We start from the raw sequence: 23,054 nt of genomic DNA, 5'->3' as shown, positions 1-23,054 counted from the left end.
ACATTCGCAATTATGGACGACTATAGAGAAAGCATGGGTCGATATTTCTGCAGGGGACTTCTAAAGACTCGGTAAGTCCATGCCACGTCGAGCTGCAACACTACGCCGGGGGAAACGAAGTCGGAGACGATTTTAGGAAGTATCCCATGACTTCTCTCACCTCAGTGTATGTTCGATGTTAAAAACATGGGTGGACGTAGTACATGGACTACGGGTATTGTCCTTCGTGAGTACGGATCGAATAACTGAGCTATCTGTATGGATCGCACAATCTGATTCGAAGCATAAAATATTTTATACGTTATTGCAGTGTTATTAAACATGATTTAGCATCAGGCTTTTCTCATGTTGGTATAGCTAGTATTTTATTGAAGTTGACTCTCATATGAGCATGCACCAAATTATACACAGTGGTCCGTCCATATTCTATTTGCTGGCACAGCAGTTCACTATAATTGATCTGAAGATGTTTGTATGAAGAACTGAAAGTAGTTATCAAATTTTAACATTGGATATTATTTGCGATCTAGGCTGTTACACTTTTTTTTTTTTTTTTTTTTTTTTTAGCAGAGGTTGGAAATACCGCTTGTAAATTACTTTATTTTCACACGGCCGGTTTGGGACTGCCCATCCTCAGGTGTCGTACTGGAAATAGCAAAAGACGGGAGATAATTTTCACACGCCACAACATACATAAAAATCTATTTTTTCTAAGTTTTAAAAACTTTCAAAAAAATTTCGAAACCGCCGGTAGGGCTAAGTGCTATGAAACCTATGTCAATGTGCAAGTGACGCCAGACAGTACTGCTGACGACTGCCACGCTGAGCTGTGGCCCCCAAGCGCAGCATGTAGCAGGCGCGGTGTGCTGCCTATAAGCGTAGAACAGGCAGTAGCGGATGCGAACGAGGAGGCAAATTGGTAAACCAAAGTGGCGAAAGTGCTGCCATCTATTGACGGAGAGAAGAACACGAGGCCACTAACCCGGCCTTTCACAATTTGAATTTAGTGGTTTACATTTAAAGTGAAGAAAAAAGAAAAAATTTCATAAAAAATACACGATGTAAGTTAAAAGTGCATTATGCGAAGTAAAGGAGCGTATTGAACAGGTCGATCCAGAACTGTGGTAAAACTGAGTGCAAGGTGCGATAAAAATTATTATATAAACCGTATATAGCAATCAAACTTTCCCTTTACATGAGTGGCAAACAAGTTTGAAAGTTAGTCGCAATCAGTTTTGGAAAATTCTGTACCATCGCTTTCCCCCGTTGCCGATAAAGACGGTTATTACTACTATATGAAAGTTATTGTTAATTCTGCAGTTATATCATTTTATGCTGAATAAAGTTCTATACTTTTCAGACTAGTTATATAATGTACATAATAATGTGCCATACATCGTTAGGAGTGCACCATTATGGCTTGTAACGAAAGAAGATATTCCACCATGGAAAATGAGGTATTTGCTAAATAACTGAATTTATTTAATAGCGAAACAACTTTACCTGCCTTGAACATGGAAATCTGTGTTACTCTCCAGTAGTTTCTAATCCAAAATATGTTTTACTTGGAACTGGATTTTGGTAACACTTACTTGATTTGATTTCACTTACCGGTTATTAGTGTTAGCCGAGTAATAATATAACAGATAGATTTCTAAACAAAGTTTTCTTGGCTGCAATACCTTTAAATTCAAACAGAATATATCTTCCTGGGTGCATGCCCATACTCTATCTTCGAAATACTTTTCTCCCTGCTTTTCTCGAGTCGTTTTCGTAAATTCAAAAGAAAAGCATGTAACTCACAAAATGAGACTGTTATGATTTAAAACTGAACTAAGAAAACACACACATCAAAAAAGTTTTTCCTCATTTCGGTTCCGAGAGTTGCAGAAAGTGTACAGAAAATTGGCATAGAGGTCAACGTAAACTTCATTTTCTCCCTTTTTATTGCTCATGTAAACCACACATTGGATGTTGTACCGCTACACAGCGAGACCTTCAGAGGTCGTGGTCCACATTGCTGTAGACACCGGTACCTCTAATACCAAGTAGCGCGTCCTCTTGCGTTGATGCATGCCTATATTCGTCGTGGCATACTATCCACAAGTTCATCAAGGCACTGTTGGTCTAGATTGTCCCACTCCTCAATGGAGATTCCGCGTAGATTACTCAGAGTGGTTGGTGGGTCATGTCGTCCATAAACAGCCCATTTCAATCTATTCCGGGCATGTTCGACAGGGTTTAAGTCTGGACAACATGCTGGCCACTCTAGTCGAGCGATGTCGTTATCCTGAATGCATTCATTCACAAGAAGTGCACGAAGGGGAGCGAATTTTCATCCAAGAAGACGAAGGCCTCGCCAATAAGCTGCCGATATGCTTGCACTATCGGCCGGAGTATGGCACTCATGTATCGTACAGCCGTTACGGCGCCTTCCATGCCCAGCTGTGGCGTACGTCGGCACCACATAATGCCACCCCAAAAGAGCAGGGAACCTCAACCTTGCTGCACTCGCTGGACAGAGTGTCTAAGGCGTTCCGCCTGACAGGGTTGCCTCCAAACACGGCTTCGACGATTGTCCGGTTGAAGGCATACGCGACACTCATCGCTGAAGAGAATGTGATGCCAATCGTGGACGGTCCATTCGACATGTTGTTGGGCCCACCTATACCGCGCTACATGGTGTGATTGCAAAGATGGACTTCCCCATGGACGTCGGGAGTGAAGTTGCGCATCATGAAGCCTATTGCGCACAGATTGAGTCGTAACACGACCTCCTGTGGCTGCACAAAAACTATTACCAACATGGTGGCGTTGCTGTAAGCGTTCCTCCGAGCCATAATCCGTATGTAGCGGTCATCCACTGCAGTAGTAGTCCTTGTGAGGCCTGAGCGAGGCATGTCATCATCAGTTCCTGTCTTTCTGTATCTCCTCAATGTCCGAACAACATCGCTTTGTTTCACTACGAGACTCCAGGACACTTCCATTGTTGAGAGCTCTTCGTTGCTGAAAGTAACAATGTGGACGTGATCGAACCGCGGTATTGACCGTCTAGGCATGGTTGAACTGCAGACAACACGAGCCATGTACCTCCTTCCTGGTGAAATGACTGGAACTGATCGGTTGTCGGACCCCCTCCGTCTAATAGGCGTTGCTCATGCATGGTTGTTTACATCTTTGGGTGGATTTACTGACATCTATGAACAGTCAAAAGAACTGTGTCTATGATACAATATCTACAGTCAACGTCTATCTTCAGGAGTTCTGAGAACCGGAGTGATGCAAAACTTTTATTGATGTGTGTACATTAAACTTCCACTGCAGGGCCGACTGGAGGCAAAAGTATAAAAAGTTTTCCAAGAGATTTAAATGATGAAATCTGCAGCAGATATCTATTTTTTGATTATTATCAGAACACATCTGAAGAATTTATTCTCATTTTCAAGTGTATTTGTTTACATGAATATGTTTAGTAATCTTTGTATGTGTGATTTCAGAAACATCGAATATGATGAACGAATTTAAGTGTTCCAAGGTACACTGTCCTGTATATGTATTCGCACAAAGTGTACTGTAAGTACGTAATGCCCTCAGGGATGCATGCATTTTTCAAAGGATTACTGTGAACGTGTGCGCCTGAAGAAAAAAATGGTTCAAATGGCTCTGAGCACTATGGGACTTAACTGCTGAGGCCATCAGTCCCCTAGAACTTAGAACTACTTAAACCTAACTAACCTAAGGACATTACACACATCCATGCCAGAGGCAGGATTCGAACCTGCGACCGTAGCGGTCGCGCGGTTCCAGACTGTAGAGCCTAGAACCGCTCGGCCACAACGGCCGGCTGCGCCTGAAGAAATAATGTGGATATGGAAATCAGATGACAAGATACATTGTTACGCAGAAACGTACTGAAAATTCTAGAGGCAACGAATTACCTTGTTATGTAATCTTCCACATGTGACCCTTTATTGAGCCGTGCTGCTGTCGAAGTACCTTTGACAGGTTTGTAGCTTCAGGAAAGGTCAAAGTTCCATCGCATGGCATTGCTTGTCTCGTGCCACTGTATTAGAGATAGAGAAAAGGGGTCGCTCCCAAGGCAAGAGAATTTAGCTAGGACTGACGTACCTAGCCACATAGTGGCAGAAAACAAATGAAATGAGTCAAATAACAAGCTACTTTTGTTTAGATCCTTCTCACAAGAACATGCGAGTGGAACCTTGGGTAACACTATTTGATCTGAAGAACGTCAAACCCTCACTTCACTAAAATAGACAGAGAAATATAATGGGTCTGGCTTATTACCAAGAATAGCTTTCGTCTTAGCTTCTATAAAATCTCGTCCTATTTTAATACTGGGAAGACAAATGACTTATTTAAAACGTTAGCGTACTTTTTTGTTGTTGTTTTCCATAATTTCAGTTTGATGTCATGCTTAATTCATTTTACTTCTACCTTCATTCTGTAACAACAAATGTCATGTATTTGCAAGTAAGTCCCTCCCCCCCCCCCCCCCCCCCCAGCCACCAACTGTTGAACGGTGTGGTTTTCCTTACAGTGCTTACTTCTCGTGACCCTTCTAATTCTCACTAAGCACTGTTTGTCGTTAGATCGCCGGTCATTTAAATAGGTTAAGAAAAAGCTGTGCAGTATCACAGCTACCATCCTATTACATTCTAGTGCTGTAGTCCATTGCTTACCCATCTCGCCACACTGCTGTCTGAAGATCAACCTTCACCACTGGTTATGAACTCAGCACACTATATACAGTAATATTTGTAGCCTTCCTGAAGAGACCAGTTACTGCCTCGTCTATCGGTTAATGGCCTGCAGCAACGATCTCCACGCTACGATATGGACAAGGTAAGCTGATGCAGTCCCTAACCAGATTATACAAATGACCAATTTTTCCTAAAGAGAGGGAGGATCTGGATTCTTGCTGAAAACAAAAATCAGCGATTGAAACTCCATTATCGTATACTCTATCCTTTTCAGTACGTTAAAATATGTTGGGATATTGACAGGAGTTTGCAGTCAGAGGTAGCACCAAATATGGCACAGTAAGTACTGTTCACAGTCCGGCGTGAATGAATATTCAGGTTATATTTCTTTTTGAGTGGTCAGTCTTCTGACTGGTTGGAAGCGCGCCGCCAATAATATGTCTTCTGTGCCACACTATTCATCTCAGGGCAGCACTTGTATTCTTCATCCTCACTTATTTGTTGATTGTGTTCCAATCTCTGTCTTCCCCTATACTTTTCTTCCCTCTACGGCTCCATCTGGTAGCATGGATGTTATTCCCTGGGTCTTCACACATGTTCTATCGTCCTGTTCCTTCTTCTTGTTAGTGTTCTCCAGATGTTCCTTTCCTCGCCGATTTTACCGAGAACCTCCTTCTTTCTTAACTTATCAAATCACCTGATCTTCAACATCCTTCTATAGTACGACATCTAAAACACTTCGAGTCTCTTTTACGATGATTCGCCTCCATATAACGCAGTTCTCCAGATGCACATTCTCATAAATTCCTTCACCAAATTAAGGCCGATGTGTGATACTAGGCTGCACCTTATGTCCTCTTTCTTCATCCGCCTCGTGTTATTTTGCTGCTAGCAAACTGAATTCATTGACATCATATACTTCTTGATTCTTAATTTTCATGTTAATTTTATCACTACTGTCACTATTGCTTCTCTTCATTATTTTCGCCTTTCTTTGGTTTACTCTAAATCTGTATACTGTGCTCAGTAGACTGTTCATTCCATTCAGTATAGCCTGTTATTCTTCTTCACTTCCCCTTGGGGGAGTAAAGTGGTCAGTGAAACTTATCTTCGACATCCTTTCACTGTAAATATCAGTCCTATTCTTGAACCTTTCCTTTACTTCCGTTATTGCATCGTTGATGTACAGGTTTATCAGTAAGGCCGAATAAATGCGTCTTTGTGTTGTACCCATTTTAATCCGACCACTTTGTTCATGATCTACCATTCCTATTATCCCTTCTTGGTTTTTTGATGTAGTATTACTCGCGTTTCCCTTTAGCTTACACCAACTTTTCTGGAAATTTCGATCATTTTACAATATAGGACACTTTCTGAATACAGATTCTATGAGGGTGTCATGATTTATCTGGCGTCATGCTTCCACTATCAAACGGAAAGTTGAAATTAACTCTCAAATTTCCTTGTTGTTGTTGTTGTTATGGTCTTCAGTCCTGAGACAGATTTGATGCAGCTCTCCATGCTACTCTATCCTGTGCAAGCTTCTTCATCTCCCAGTACCTACTGCAACCTACCTCCTTCTGAATCTGTTTAGTGTATTCATCTCTCGGTCTCCCTTTACAATTTTTACCCGCCACGCTGCCCTCCAATACTAAATTGGTGATCCCTTGATGCCTCAGAACATGTCCTACCAACCGATCCCTTCTTCTAGTCAAGTTGTGCCACAAACTTCTCTTCTCCCCAATCCTATTCAATACCTCCTCATTAGTTACGTGATCTACCCACCTTATCTTCAGGATTCTTCTGTAGCACCACATTTCGAAAGCTTCTATTCTCTTCTTGTCCAAACTTGTTATCGTCCATGTTTCACTTCCATACATGGCTACACTCCATACAAATACTTTCAGAAACGACTTCCTGACACTTAAATCTATACTCGATGTTAACAAATTTCTCATCTTCAGAAACGATTTCCTTGCCATTACCAGTCTACATTTTATATCCTCTCTACTTCGACCATCATCAGTCATTTTACTCCCTAAATAGCAAAACTTCTTTACTACTTTAAGTGTCTCATTTCCTAATCTAATTCCCTCAGCATCACCCGACTTAATTCGACTACATTCCATTATCCTCGTTTTACTTTGTTGATGTTCATCTTATATCCTCCTTTCAAGACACTGTCCATTCCGTTCAACTGCTCTTCCAAGTCCTTTGCTGTCTCTGACAGAATTACAATGTCATCGGCGAACCTCAAAGTTTTTACTTCTCCATGAATTTTAATACCTACTCCGAATTTTTCTTTTGTTTCCTTTACTGCTTGCTCAATATACAGATTGAATAACATCGGGGAGAGGCTACAACCCTGTCTCACTCCTTTCCCAACCACTGCTTCCCTTTCATGCCCCTCGACTCTTATAACTGCCATCTGATTTCTGTACAAATTGTAAATAACCTTTCGCTCCCTGTATTTAATACCTGCCACCTTCAGAATTTGAAAGAGAGTATTCCAGTTAACATTGTCAAAAGCTTTCTCTAAGTCTAAAAATGCTAGAAACGTAGGTTTGCCTTTTCTTAATCTTTCTTCTAAGATAAGTCGTAAGGTTAGTATTGCCTCACGTGTTCCAACATTTCTACGGAATCCAAACTGATCTTCCCCGAGGTCCGCTTCTACCAGTTTTTCCATTCGTCTGTAAAGAATTCGCGTTAGTATTTTGCAGCTGTGACTTATTAAACTGATAGTTCTGTAATTTTCACATCTGTCAACACCTGCTTTCCTTGGGATTGGAATTATTATATTCTTCTTGAAGTTTGAGGGTATTTCGCCTGTCTCATACATCTTGCTCACCAGATGGTAGAGTTCTGTCATGACTGGCTTTCCCAAGGCCATCAGTAGTTCTAATGGAATGTTGTCTACTCCCGGGGCCTTGTTTCGACTCAGGTCTTTCAGTGCTCTGTCAAACTCTTCACGCAGTATCTTATCTTCCATTTCGTCTTCATCTACATCCTCTTCCATTTCCATAACATTGTCCTCAAGCGCATCGCCCTTGAATAAACCCTCTATATACTCCTTCCACCTTTCTGCCTTCCCTTCTTTGCTTAGAACTGGGTTGCCATCTTAGCTCTTGATATTCATACAAGTGGTTCTCTTCTCTCCAAAGGTCTCTTTAATTTTCCTGTAGGCAGTATCTATCTTACCCCTAGTGAGACAAGCCTCTACATCCTTACATTTGTCCTCTAGCCATCCCTGGTTAGCCATTTTGCACTTCCTGTCGATCTCATTTTTGAGACGTTTGTATTCCTTTTTGCCTGCTTCATTTACTGCATTTTTATATTTTCTCCTTTCATCAATTGAATTCAATATTTCTTCTGTTACCCAAGGATTTCTATTAGCCCTCGCCTTTTTACCTACTTGATTGTCTTCCCCCATTCCTGTCAGTTGTTCCCTTATGCTCTCCCTGAAACTCTCTACAACATCTGGTTCTTTCAGTTTATCCAGGTTCCATCTCCTTAAATTCCCCCCTTTTTGCAGTTTCTTCAGTTTCAATCTGCAGGTCATAACCAATAGATTGTGGTCAGAATCCACATCTGCCCGAGGAAATGTCTTACAATTTAAAACCTGGTTCCTAAATCTCTGTCTTACCATTATATAATCTATCTGATACCTTTTAGTATCTCCAGGATTCTTCCGGGTATACAACCTTCTATCATGATTCTTGAACCAAGTGTTAGCTATGATTAAGTTATGCTCTGTGCAAAATTCTACAAGGCGGCTTCCTCTTTCATTCCTTCCCCCCAATCCATATTCACCCACTATGTTTCCTTCTCTCGCTTTTCCTACTGACGAATTCCAGTCACCCATGGCTATTAAATTTTCGTCTCCCTTCACTACCTGAATAATTTCTTTTATCTCGTCATACATTTCATCAATTTCTTCATCATCTGCAGAGCTAGTTGGCATGTAAACTTTTACTACTGTAGTAGGCATGTGCTTTGTGTCTATCTTGGCCACAATAATGCGTTCACTATGCTGTTTGTAGTAGCTAACCCGCACTCCTATTTTTTTATTCATTATTAAACCTGCTCCTGCATTACCCCTATTTGATTTTGTATTTATAACCCTGTAATCACCTGACCAAAAGTCTTGTTCCTCCTGCCACCGAACTTCACTAATTCCCACTATATCTAACTTTAACTTATCCATTTCCCTTTTTAAATTTTCTAACCTACCTGCCCGATTAAGGGATCCGACATTCCACACTCCGATCCGTAGAACGCCAGTTTTCTTTCTCCTGATAACGACGTCCTCTTGAGTAGTCCCCGCCCAGAGTCCGAATGGGGGACTATTTTACCTCCGGAATATTTTACCCAAGAGGACGCCATCATAATTTAATCATACAGTAAAGCTGCATGTCCTCGGGAAAAATTACGGCTGTAGTTTCCCCTTGGTTTAAGCCGTTCGCAGTACCAGCACAGCAAGGCCGTTTTGGTTAATGTTACACGGCCAGATCAGTCAATCATCCAGACTGTTGCCCCTGAAACTACTGAAAAGGCTGCTGCCCCTCTTCAGGAACCACATGTTTGTCTGGCCTCTCAACAGATACCCCTCCGTTGTCGTTGCACCTACGGTACGGCCATCTGTATCGCTGAGGCACGCAAGCCTCCCCACCAACGGCAAGGTCCATGGTTCATGGGGGGGCAAATTTCGTTACATTTCCGAAAGCCAAACTGATCTTTACCCAACAGATCCTCAATTTTCTTTTCTATCCTTCTGAATATTACTCCTGCATCTATGAGATGTGAAGCTGTAAGTACGACAGTTTTCGCATTTATCTGTTCTTAATAACTTCGGAAATATCTAGATGATGAACACCTGGTCTAGGGACAGCGTCTTTGTGGAATAATCAAAACGTCTTCGGTCCTGGGTACAAAACCCGCCAGCGTTTAAATTTTGAATAATAATCAGCATGGCGGCCCAGCACTTCCGGCATAAGGAGTCAGCATCATTCTGCCAGTGACCTTGTCAAAGAGAGCAATGATCAACGGCACGAGGATGCATTAACAATACATAACGTGTATCAGTGGGACATGTGCCCTGTTGTTAGAAAAGTGTCATGATGATCTCTCCATTGGCAAAATTTTCCGGAATAGTTCCCCATTCGGATCTCCCGGAACGGACTGCCAAGGGTTAGGTGACCATGAGAAAAATGTTGAATAACCATCGAAAGGATAACGTTCTACGAGCCGGAGTGTGGAACATAAGAAACTTAATCGTGGTAAGGGAGCTAGAAAATCTGAAAAGGGAAATGCAAAGGCTCAATCTAGACAGGAACCCGTGAAGTAAAATGGAAAGAGGATAACGATTTCTGATCAGATCAATATAGTGTAATATCAAGAACAGTGGAAAATGGTATTATGGGAGTAGGATTAGTTATGAATGGAAATGTAGGTCAAAGAGTGTGTTACATTGAACAGTTCAGTGACAGGTTTGTTTTTGTCAGATTCGACAGCAAACTAACAGCGACAACAATAGTTTAGGTATACATGCCGATGTCGCAAGCTGAAAATGAAGAGAGAAAGAAAGTATATAAATATATTAAATGGCTAATACAGTAAATACAGAGAGCTGAAAATGCATTAGTCATGGGAGACTGGAATGCAGTTGTAGTGGAAGGAGTAGAAGAAAAGTTTACAGGAGAACATGTGCTTGGGACCGGGATTGAGAGGGTAGAAAGACTATGTTCTGTAATAAATTTCTACTAGTAATAGCGAATACACAGTTCAGTAATCACAAAAGGAGCCCGCTCGGTTGGCCGTGCGGTCTAGGGCATGGCTTCCCGGGCGGGAAGGTGCGCCTGGTCACCCGCACGAATCCGCCCGGTGGATTTGTGTCGAGGTCTGGTGACGGTTTTTAGGCGCTTTTCCATCTGTCTCGGCGAATGCGGGCTGCTTCCCTTATACCGCCTCAGTTACACTATGTCGCCGATTGCTGCGCAAACAAGTTCTCCACGTACGCGTACACAACCGTTACTCAACCACGCAAACATAGGTGTTACACTCGTCTGGTGTGAGACGTTCCCGGGTGGGGGGGGGGGGGGGGGGGCGTCCGGGTGTCCACCTGGGGCCGAACCGCACAATAACCCTGGGTTCGGTGTGGAGGGGCGGAGGGGTGAAGTGGACTGCGGTAGTCGTCGTGGGGTTGTGGACCACTTCGGCTGTGGCGGGGACGAAGCCTCTCCGTCGTTTCTATGTCCCTGGTTAACATACAATACATACAATCACAAAAGGAGGCGGTATACTGGAAAAGGTCGGGTGATACCGAATATTTCAGTTAGATAACATCATGGTCAGTCAGGGCCAGGTGATACGGAAGATTTCAGTAAGATAACATCATGTTCAGACAGAGATTACTAAGTCAGAAACTGGGATGTACGGCGTACCCAGGAGCAGATATAGACTCAGATCACAATGTAGTAGTGATGAAGAGTAGGCTGAAGTTTAAGAGATTAGTCAGGAAGGACCAACACCGAAAGAATTGGGATACGGAAGTACTGAGGAATGACAAGATCCGTTTGAAGTTCTCTGAGGCTACAGATACAGTAGTAAGGAATAACTCAATAGGCAATAGAAATGAAGAGAAATGGACGTACCTGAAAAGGGCAATCACAAAAGTTGGAAAGGAAGACACAGGTACAAATAAGGTAACGGCGAAGAAAGCATGGGTAACAGAACAAATACCTCTGTTGATCGGTGAAGAAGGAAGTACAAAAACGTTCAGGGAAATTCAGGAATACAGACATACAAGTCCCTGAGGAAATAAATAAATAGAAATTGCAGGGAAGCTAAGACGAAACGGCTGCGTGAAAAAGCTGAAGATATCGAAAATGAAATGATTGTCGGAAGGACTGACAGCATAGAATAAAGTCAAATTAACTTTCGGTGAAATTAAAAGAAAGGCTGGTATTCCACTTTTAGAGAAGTTGAAATAGTACAATGAAGGCCCCTATGAGAGGGAAGATTTGCTGTGGTTCGATTTAGTATACAGGGTCCAGTATTAGAATCAGAATTTGAGTAAGCTTTGGAGGACTTAAGGTTAAAGAAGGTAGAAGGGATATATAACATTCCATCAGAATTTCTAAAATCACGAGGAGAAATGGCAACAAAACGACTATTTATGTTGGTGTGTAGAATATATGTGTGTGGCGACATACCATCTGACTTTCGGAAAAAGTTCGTCCACAAAATTCCGAAGGCTGTAAGAGGTGACAAGTGCGAGAATTATCGCACAATCAGCTTATCAGCCTATGCATCCAAGTTGTTGACAAGAATAACATTCGGAAGAATGAAGAAGAAAATTGATGATGTGCTAGATGACGATCAGTTTGCCTTTAGAAAAGGTGAAGCCACGAGAGAGGCAGTTCTAACGTTGCAGTTGATAATGGAAGCAAGATGAAAGAAAAATCAAGATACGTTCATAGGATTCAACAGTGTAAAATGGTGAAGATGTTCGAAATTCTGTGAAAAATAGGAGTAAGTTGTAGAGAGAAACGGGTAATATACAATATGTACAAGAGCCAAGAGGGAATAATGAGAGTGTACACCCAAGAAAAAAGTGCTCGGGTTCAAAAAAGTGTAAGACAGGGATACAATCTTCCCCCCCCCCCCCCCCCCGCCCCCCCCCCCCCCCCCCCCCCCCCCCACTATTCAGTGTGTACATCGAACAAGCGATGATGGAAATAAAAGAAAAGTTCAGGAGAGGAATTAAAATTCAACGTGAAAGGTTATCAGTTATATAATTGGCTGATGACATTGCTATCATGAGTAGAAATGAAAAATAACAACACGATATGCTGAATAGAATGAACAATTTAATGCGTACAGAATATGAATTGAGAATAAATCGAAAATGACGTCAGTAATATGAAGTAGCAGAAATGAGAACAGCGACACACTTAACGCCGGAATTGGGGATCACGAACTAAACGAAGTTAAGAATTCTACTACCTAAGGAGTATAGTAAAAAGCAGAGAAGCGCTGGTTAAAATGGCATAGGTTTTAATTTGAGGAAGAGACTTCACAGAATGTACGTTTAGAACACAGCATTGTATGTATGGTAGTGGGAAAAACTGGGACAAAATTGAAGTATTTGAAATTTGGTGCTACAGAGAGATGTAGAAAATTAAATAAACGTAAAGAAGGAGAAGGCTCTGCGCAGTATGGGTGAGAAAAGTAATACTTGGAAAATACCGACAAGAAGAAGAAACTGGACGATAGGACATCTGTTATGACGTCAGGGACTATAGGTAGCTGTAGAGAGTAAAAACGGTAGAGGAAGACAGAGATTGGAGTAAAGCCAGCAAATAAATGATGACGTGGATTGCAAGTCCTGCTCTGAGATCACGAGGTTGGCACAGGAAAGGAGTTCGTGGTGGGCAACATCAAACCAATCAGAAGACGGATGGCTCAGAAAAGGTACCAGAGTTATATCGTCTTTGGTTGAGACAAATGGGGTCTTAACATTGTTTAAGTACTTTAATGTACATTGAAAGTCAGTTCCCTAGTTCCCCAGTCTCATTTGCTCTTCTTCAGCGGCTATAGCTTTTCGATCGTCTCTAACTGCATGTGAATACGCAATTACGGGCGTCCTTGGTTCCTGTTTTCAATTAAGGAACGTCCTGTTTGGTGTAAGAGGTACTAAGCAACAGAAAAAATGCCGGTGTCATTCACGGTGGAGGCGAACGTGTAGGTGCCATCTGGGTGGACACAAGCCTTTCCTGCCGTAGGCGACCATTCGTCGAGCCCAGTTGGGACTTTCACCTCGGAGCGCGTCCTCTGAGGATAAACGACACTTAAATGGGTACAGGGTCGTCTTGGCTGGAGGCTGCCGCGGCCGAAGGCCGTCGCGGCAATCATGGGCGACAGCTTTTGAGAACAGGCTCGCCGGCCATCAGTCCGCTTCGGCTACCGAAAACTTGCCGGCCGTGTCTCAGCACGTGGGCGGAATACTGCTTAAGAGACCGACGGCCGAACGTGACGAGCTGACCAGCTTCGAAGGAAAGCTCCGCTGTGCTTCTTTCGCCTACCTCTATTCTATGGTGGAATAGGCTCAGTCAGCTCTATTCAAATGATCTACATGGTTACTTTGCAATTCGTACTGAAGTGCAGAGGGTTCTCTGAACCACTTTCATACTTAGAATGAAATTTTCACTCTACACGGAGTGTGCGCTGATATGAAACTTCCTGGCAGATTAAAACTGTGCGTCGGACCGAGACTCGAACTCGGGACCTTTGCCTTTCGCGGGCAAGTGCTCTACAGACTGAGCTACCCAATCATGAATCACGCCCCGTCCTCACAGCCTTAATTCCGCCAGTACCTCGTCTCCTACCTTCCAAACTTCACAGAAGCTCTCCTGCGAACCTAGCAGAACTAGCACTCCTGGAAGAAAGGATAGCTTCTGTGAAGTTTGGAAGTTAGGAGACGAGGTACTGGCGGAATTAAAGCTGTGAGGACGGGGCGTGGAGTCGTGCTTGGGTAGCTCAGTAGGTAGAGCACTTGCCCGCGAAAGGCAAAGGTTCCGAGTTCGAGTCTCGGTCCGGCACACAGTTCTAATCTGCCAGGAAGCTTCACATTCTTACTTATTCCCTACCATTCCATTCTCTAACAGCTTTCGCTCTTTTTTATTGCTGTAACTCGCTATAAAGTTCAGCATACCTTTCATACTTTATAGTTATTGAAAAGGTTACTAAAAATTATTTCGTTATCAATACGTAGAAGCCGACCTCGGGGAAGATCAGTTTGGATTCCATAGAAATATTGGAACACGTGAGGCAATATTGACTCTACAACTTATCTTAGAAGAAAGACTACGGAAAGGCAAACCTACGTTTCTACATTTGTACACTTAGAGAAAGCGTTTGACAATGTTGAGTGGAATTCTGTAGGTGGCAGGGGTAAAATACAGGGAGCGAAAGGCTATTTACAATTTGTATAGAAACCAGATGGCAGTTATAAGAGTCGAGGGACATGAAAGGTGGTTGGGAAGGGAGTAAGAAAGGGTTGTAGCCTCTCCCCGATGTTATTCAATCTGTATATTGAGCAAGCAGTAAACGAAACAAAAGAACAATTCGGAGTAGGTGTCAAAATCCATGAGAAGAAATTAAAACTTTGAGTTCGCCGATGACATTGTAATTCTGTCAGAGACAGCAAAGGACTTGGAAGAGCAGTCGAACGGAATGGACAGTGTCTTGAAAGGAGGGTATGAGATGAACATCAACAAAAGCAAAACAAGGATAATGGAATGTAGTCGAATTAAGTCGGGTGATGCTGAGGGAATTAGATTAGGAAATGTGACACTTAAAGTAGTAAAGGAGTTTTGCTACTTAGAGAATAACTGATGATGGTCGAAGTAGAGAGGGTATAAAATACAGACTGGCAATGGTAAGGAAAACGTATCTGAAGAAGAGAAATTTGTGTCAGGAAGTCGTTTCTGAAAGTATTTGTATGGAATGTGGCCAGGTATGGAAGTGAAACATGGACGATAAACAGATTGGACAGGAGGAGAATAGAGGCTTTCGAAATGTGGTGCTACAGAGGAATACTGAAGATTAGTTGGGTAGATCACATAACTAATGAGGAGGTATTGAATAGAATAAGGGAGAAGAGGAGTTTGTGGCACAACTTGACAAGAAGAAGGGACCGGTTGGTAGGACATGTACTGAGGCATCAAGGGATCACAAATTTATCATTGGAGGGCAATGTGGAGGGAGACCCAGATATGAATACACTAAGCAGACTCAGAAGCATGTAGGTTGCAATAAGTACTGGGGGATGAAGAAGCTTGCACAGGATAGAGTAGCATGGAGAGCTGCATCAAACCAGTCTCAGGACTGAAGACCACAACAACAACAACAATACTGATGTTTCAGTACTCAATGTTTGTTCAAAATTAAAATTTTGCAGTGTACTTTTGTTACCATTAAAACACCAATAATTACCACGACTAAAACGAGAGCATGAGAATATTATCAGAGAAAAAAATGTTTTTACTATAAGCATTGCCAGACCAGAACTACGCACAGCAACACTTCTTTTATTTCATGAAGGTAAATTATCTTGTTGTTGTTGTTGTTGTTGTCTTCAGTCCTGAGACTGGTTTGATGCAACTTTCCGTGCTACTCTACCCTGTGCAAGCTTCTACATCTTCCAGTACTTACTGCAACCTACATCCTTCTGAATCTGTTTAGTGTATTCATCTCTTGGTCTCCCTCTACGATTTTTACCCTCCACGCTGCCCTCCAATGCTAAATTTGTGATCCCTTGATGCCTCGGGACATGTCCTACCAACCGATCCCTTCTTCTAGTCAAGTTGTGCCACAAACTCCTCTTCTCCCCTATTCTATTCAATACCTCCTCATTAGTTATGTGATCTACCCATCTAATCTTCAGCATTCTTCTGTAGCACCACATTTCAAAAGCTTCTATTCTCTTCTTGTCCAAACTATTTGTCGTCCATGTTTCACTTCCGTACATGGCTACACTCCATACAAATACTTTCAGAAACGACTTCATGACATATAAATCTATACTCGATGTTAGCAAATTTCTCATCTTCAGAAACGCTTTCCTTCCCATTGCCAGTCTACATTTTATATCCTCTCTACTTCGACCATCATCAGTTATTTTGCTCCCCAAATAGCAAAACTCCTTTACTACTTTAAGTGTCTCATTTCCTAATCTAATTCCCTCAGCATCACCCGACTTATTTCGACTACATTCCATTATCCTCGTTTTGCTTTTGTTGATGTCCATCTTATAACCTCCTTTCAAGACACTATCCATTCCGTTCAACGGCTCTTCCAAGTCCTCTGCTGTCTCTGACAGAATTACAATGTCATCGGCGAACCTCAAAATTTTAATTTCTTCTCCACGGATTTTAATACCTAGTCCGAATATTTTTATTGTTTCCTTCAGTGCTTGCTCAATATACAGATAAAAAAACATCTGGGAGAGGCTACAACCCTGTCTTGCTCCCTTCCCAACAACTGCTTCCCTTTCATGTCCCTCGACTCTAATAACTGCCATCTGGTTTCTGTACAAATTGTAAATAGCCTTTCGCTCCCTGTATTTTACCCCTGCCACCCACAGAATTTGTAAGAGAGTATTCCAGTCAACATTGTCAAAAGCTTTCTCTAAGTCTAAAAATGCTAGAAATGTAGGTTTGCCTTTCCGTAATCTTTCTTCTAAGACAAGTCGTAGGGTCAGTATTGCCTCACGTGTTCCAACGTTTCTACGGAATGCAAACTGATCTTCCCAGAGGTCGACATCTACCAGTTTTTCCATTCGTCTGTAAAGAATTCGCATTAGTATTTTGGAGCTGTGACTTTTTAAACTGATAGTTCGGTAATTTTCACACCTGTCAACACCTGTTTTCTTTGGAATTGGAATTATTATATTCTTCTTGAAGTCTGACAGTATTTCGCCTGTCTTGTACATCTTGCTCACCAGGTGGTAGAGTTTTGTCATGACTGGCTCTCCCAAGGCCGTCAGTAGTTCTAATGGAATGTTGTCTACTCCCGGGGCCTTGTTTCGACTCAGGTCTTTCAGTGCTCTGTCAAACTCTTAACCCAGTATCGTTTCTCCCATTTCATCTTCATCTACATCCTCTTCCATTTCCATAACATTGTCCTCAAGCGCATCGCCCTTGAATAAACCCTCTATATACTCCTTCCACCTTTCTGCCTTCCCTTCTTTGCTTAGAACTGGGTTGCCATCTTAGCTCTTGATATTCATACAAGTGGTTCTCTTTTCTCCGAAGGTCTCCTTAATTTTCCTGTAGACAGTATCTATCTTACCCCTAGTGAGATAAGCCTCTACGTCCTTACATTTGTCCTCTAGCCATCCCTGATTAGCAGTTTTGCACTTCCTGTCGATCTGATTTTTTAGACGTTTGTATTCCTTTTTGCCTGCTTCATTTACTGCATTTTTGTATTTTCTCCTTTCATCAACTAAATTCAATATTTCTTCTGTTACCCAAAGACTTCTACCAGCCCTCGTCTTTTTACCTACTTGATCATCTGCTGCCTTCACTACTTCATCTCTCAGAGCTACCAATTCGTCTTCTACTGTATTTCTTTCCCCCATTCCTGTCAAATGTTCCCTTATGCTCTTCCTGAAACTCTCTACAACTTCTGGTATAGCCAGTTTATCAAGGTCTCATCTCCTTAAATTCCCATCCTTTTGCAGTTTTTCTGTTTTAGTTTACAGTTCATAACCAGTCCACATCTGCTCCTGGCAATGTCTTACAATTTAAAACCTGGTACCTAAATATCTGTCTTACCATTATATAATCCATATGATACCTTTTAGTATCTCCAGGGTTCTTCCCCGTATATAACCTTCTTTCATGATTCTTGAACCAAGTGTTAGCTATGATTAATTTATGCTCTGTGCAAAATTCTACCAGAGAGCTTCCTCTTTCATTTCTTACCCCCAATCCATATTCACCTACTGTGTTTCCTTCTTTCCCTTCTCCTACTCTCGAATTGCAGTCACCTATGACAATAAAATTTTCGTCTCCCTTCACTACCTGAATAATTTCTTTTATCTCATCATACATTTCATCAATTTCTTCATCATCTGCAGAGCTAGTTGGCATATAAACTTGTACTACTGTAGTAGGCATGGGCTTCGTGTCTATCTTGGCCACAATAATGCGTTCACCATGCTGTTTGTAGTAGCTTACCCGCACTCCTATTTTTTATTCATTATTAAACCTATTCCTGCATTACCCCTATTTGATTTTGTATTTATACCCTGTATTCACCTGAGCATAAGACTTGTTCTACCTGACACCGAACTTCACTAATTCCCATTATATCTATTTTTAACCTATACATTTCCCTTTTTAAATTTTCTAACCTACCTGCCCGATTAAGGGATCTGACATTCCATGCTCCGATCCGTAGAACGCCAGTCTTCTTTCTCCTAATAACGGCGTCCTCCTGAGTAGTCCCCGCCCGGACATCCGAATGATGGACTATTTTACCTCCGGAATATTTTACCCAAGAGGACGCCATCATCATTAACCATACAGTAAAGTTGCATGCCCTGGCGAAAAATTACGGCGGTAGTTTCCCCTTGCTTTCAGCCGTTCGCAGCACCAGCACAGCAAGGCCGTTTTGGTTAGTGTTACAAGGCCAGATCAGTCAAACTGTTGCCCCTGCTACTGAAAAGGCTACTGCCCTTCTTCAGGAACCACACGTTTGTCTGGCCTCTCAACAGACACGCTTCCGTTGTGGTTGCACCTACGGCACGGCCATCTGTATCGCTGAGGCACGCAAGCCTCCCCACCAACGGCAAGGTCCATGGTTCATTGACTGTTAATAATATAACATCATCCGCAGCCCGCGTCCACCTGTAAAACACATCATAAAATCTGCTGTTCTGCCTTGCAATCCTGAAAGCTGAAAGAAATAAGTTTAGTTCACTATTACTTGTCCGCTTGTTTGCGGTATGACTGGTTTCATTTAATGCAGTTTGAATGCGCCGCGGCTGTGGCTCGTTCATTCGTAGCGCGGCTCTGCACCACGAATAATATTTAAATAGCTGAAAATGTCTTAAAAGGATGGGATAAAATACCAGGCAAGCTTATTACAAATCATAATGCAAGTTTTCACTAAGTAACTCTATTCAAAACATTTAGACAGATTAAATTCTTACACACCTTTACAAATCAATGCCTAATGGCGTCCTTCTCTCAAACTTTACAAAATAATGCTACACAAGCATATAATATAGCGCCACGGGCTCTTCCTGTTCCCGTAACTCCAAAAAGACGACGGAGAAATTAATGCCTGGTCACTACTTTTTATACTCGGTTTAATGCATTTACATCTTTGTTTGATAGTTAATAAGTATCGTCTGTGGTGGTTCCAGTACTTGCCGACACATATATTATCTTTAAAAAATCGATACATAATTCTATAAAAGTATAAAACATGACACATAATTGTTTCTCTTTATTACATAAAGTTCCCACAATCATGGTCCAGGCAGAAATAAAATTACAATCATCCAGATCAATTACTTTTTTCTATTTTTTTATCACATATAATATGTGTTTGCCAGGAGACGCTACACAGCGATTGGGGAAAAATGAATATTTAAATCATTGTGTACGACCTTTGTTATATTATTTTATTATGATAATTTCTCCCTCTGTAGGTTGGAGACAGTGAAATGTTTTCTCATTCAGAAGAGAAAGATTGTGATTGAAATTTCGTGAAAAGATGTCGCCGCAACGAGAAACTCCTTTGTTTTAATGATTGCCACCCCATCTCATTTATCATATCCGTGACGCTGTCTTCCCTATTTCGCGAAAACACAAAACGAACTGTCTGTCTGTTTCGATGCTCTCTCAAGTGTATCAGCTAAGGATCTCATACCGCACGGCAGTACTCTGGTAGAAGAGGGACAAGCGTAGTGTACTCTGTCACTTCAGTAGACCCGTTGCATTTTGTAAATGTTCTGCCAATAAAACGCAGTCTTTAGTTTGCTTCCCTCATAATATTATCTACGTGATCTTTCCAATTTAAGAGTTCGTGATTGTAATTCCTAGATATTTATCTGAGTTTATATCCTTTAAAATTGTGTGATTTATCGTGTAGCCGAAACTTAACGGATTTTATTTCGTAGCCCTGTCGGTGACTTCACACTTCTCCTTATTCAGAGACAACTAACACTCTTTGCATCATATATTTTTTCTAAATCATTTTGCAGTTGGTTTTGATCTTCTGATGACTTTACAATACGAAAAATGAGTGCATCATTTGTAAAGAACCTGAGAGGGCTGCTCAGATTGTCTCCTATATCGTTCATATAGGCTACGTACAATAGAGGGCCTGTAACAATTCCATGGGAACGCCGGGTAATACTTCAGTTTCCCTCGTTGATTTTCCATCGATTACGACGTACAGTGACCTTTCTGACAGGAAATAAATATTACAGTAGCACAAATGAAGCGATACTACACAGGAACCCGTTTTGTGTAGAGATCTTGTGTGAGGAATGAGCTCAGAAGTATTATGGAAATCTAGAAATAGGGAACCAGATTGAGATCCGCCTTCGATAGCACTCATTCGTTTTTGAGAGCTAAGAGCTAGTGCTGTTTCACAACAACGACATACCGTGAATATGGTCTGAGTCTGTGTTAATACGGCGTTATATTTAAGGTAATTCATAATGTTCGAACACAGTATATGTTCCAAAATCCTGCTGCAAACCGATGTCAATGATACTTGTTGTAATTCACAGGATCACTCTTACTTCCAGCTAATGGTGCGAGTCAGATGACTGATGATGTGAGGCCGTCTCCTTCCCGTCCTCACGAGTCACCCGGGTACGTAAAAATCAGTCTTCAAATACCTTTTAACTTCTGTCTTCTGGCGCCAAGGCTGCTGCTTGCTATTCCATTACAGCGGCGGACTTGGTGGGTCTGTGTATGATGTAGTCTCTTCTTGCATGACGGTCTTCAGCACCGAAACCGACTGAAAACTACTGCTATTCTTCTCTGTCGGGCCCACTGCGTCTCGCGTATTTATTCACTTCAGTTTACTGGAGGTGAACGACTTCACGGTCATTGCCTGTTCTGTCACGTTGAAAAGCTTCTCGAAGAATCTTCTTAACGTCGGTTGGGCGATGCCCCGACGGCTGAATCGACAGCTTCTCCTGAACGTGCTATGCTGACTTGCAAGCGCCGGCTGTTGCCACTGCTGCTTTGTCCGCTGTTTCCCAGTGTGTAATTCTTCTAAACTAAACAAGTATTTCATTTATTTTCTAATTTCTACTTCACTCCACATCGATTTCACTAATTTATTCACCTATCTTAAGTACCTCTCAACAATATTTTTAAAAAAAGTCTAAAACCAAAACTGGGCGAACATTACTCTAATTAACATACATCAAATTAACACTCCAAGGAACCTTTAAAACAAGCAGTAAAACTCAATTCCCTTTTGCATTTGCCGAAATAATTAGACAACACTTCAAAAGTCCGCAGCTCGTGGTCGTGCGGTAGCGTTCTCGCTTCCCGCGCCCGGGTTCCCGGGTTCGATTCCCGGCGGGGTCAGGGATTTTCTCTGCCTCGTCATGACTGGGTGCTGTGTGCTGTCCTTAGGTTAGTTAGGTTTAAGTAGTTCTAAGTTCTAGGGGACTGACGACCATGGCTGTTAAGTCCCATAGTGCTCAGAGCCAACACTTCGAAGCCTTAGACACCGTAAGTTCCGTATAGTACTCTGTTATTCAGGACCATCCTTAACTGGTCTTCGGTAGATACAACATGCCACCTTAAGTTTCACACATCTTCACAGGTTAACAGCAGCATATGAATCATACGTAAGTTCATGCTTCCAGTTAGGCGATGAGAAGATGTGCAGCATGACATGACGGAGCCGCCACCGTTTCGCACGCAAACGCGTCGACTAATCATCAGCACCGTACACCCGGCGCGCGGCAAAACGGCGAGGACGGCGAGGCCCAGGCACAGCGGATAGAGACGAGGGCTTGCCTTCAGAACATGTTGGCTCGTTGAACGCCGACCGGAGAGAGACGCCGGCCACAGGCCAAGCCGGAAAACCAAAGGCGGAACAGTCAGAGATACAAGACCAGACGAGTGTCGATATCAGTGACGCAAGTGGAGGATAACTAGCGCCAGCCGCAACGGATCATATCTCTTTGCAACGTTTCACTACATACTTAATCGACGCGAGTGTGTCAAGCACAGTACTACTAACGCTGTATTCGAAAATTATGGTTTCATTTTCTACTCGTCCAATTAACTTTCATTTTTTCTGTATTTTTTTCATCCAACGCCGACAGTCTCCCGTACACCACAGAATCATCAGCAAACAATCGCAGATTGCTACCCACCCTGTCCACAAGATCGTTTATGTATGGAGAAAACAACAGCGGTCCTATCACACATCCCTGGGGCACTCCTGATGGTACCCTTGTCTCTGATGAAGACTCGTCGTCGAGGACAACATACTGGATTCTATTACTTAAGAAGGCTTCGAGCCACTCACGTATCTGGGAACCTGTTTCGTATACTCGTAGCTTCGTTAACAGCCGGCAGTGTGGTACCGTATTAAATGGCTTACCAAAATCTAGCAATAAGGAACCTGAATGTTGCAGTTCATTAGCAGTTCTCAGATAGCATGTGAGAAAAGTGCAAACAGATTCCCACTAGCGATGATTTCTAAAACCGTACTGATTTGTGAAGCTTTTCCCTCACACGGAAATTTATTGTATTCGAACTGACGATGTATCCAAGGATT

Source organism: Schistocerca serialis, chromosome 1, assembly GCF_023864345.2.
Source record: "Schistocerca serialis cubense isolate TAMUIC-IGC-003099 chromosome 1, iqSchSeri2.2, whole genome shotgun sequence".
Classification (NCBI taxonomy): Eukaryota; Metazoa; Arthropoda; class Insecta; order Orthoptera; family Acrididae; genus Schistocerca; species Schistocerca serialis.
The sequence above is the reverse complement of the archived record's forward strand: the minus strand, read 5'-3'. Positions refer to the sequence as shown.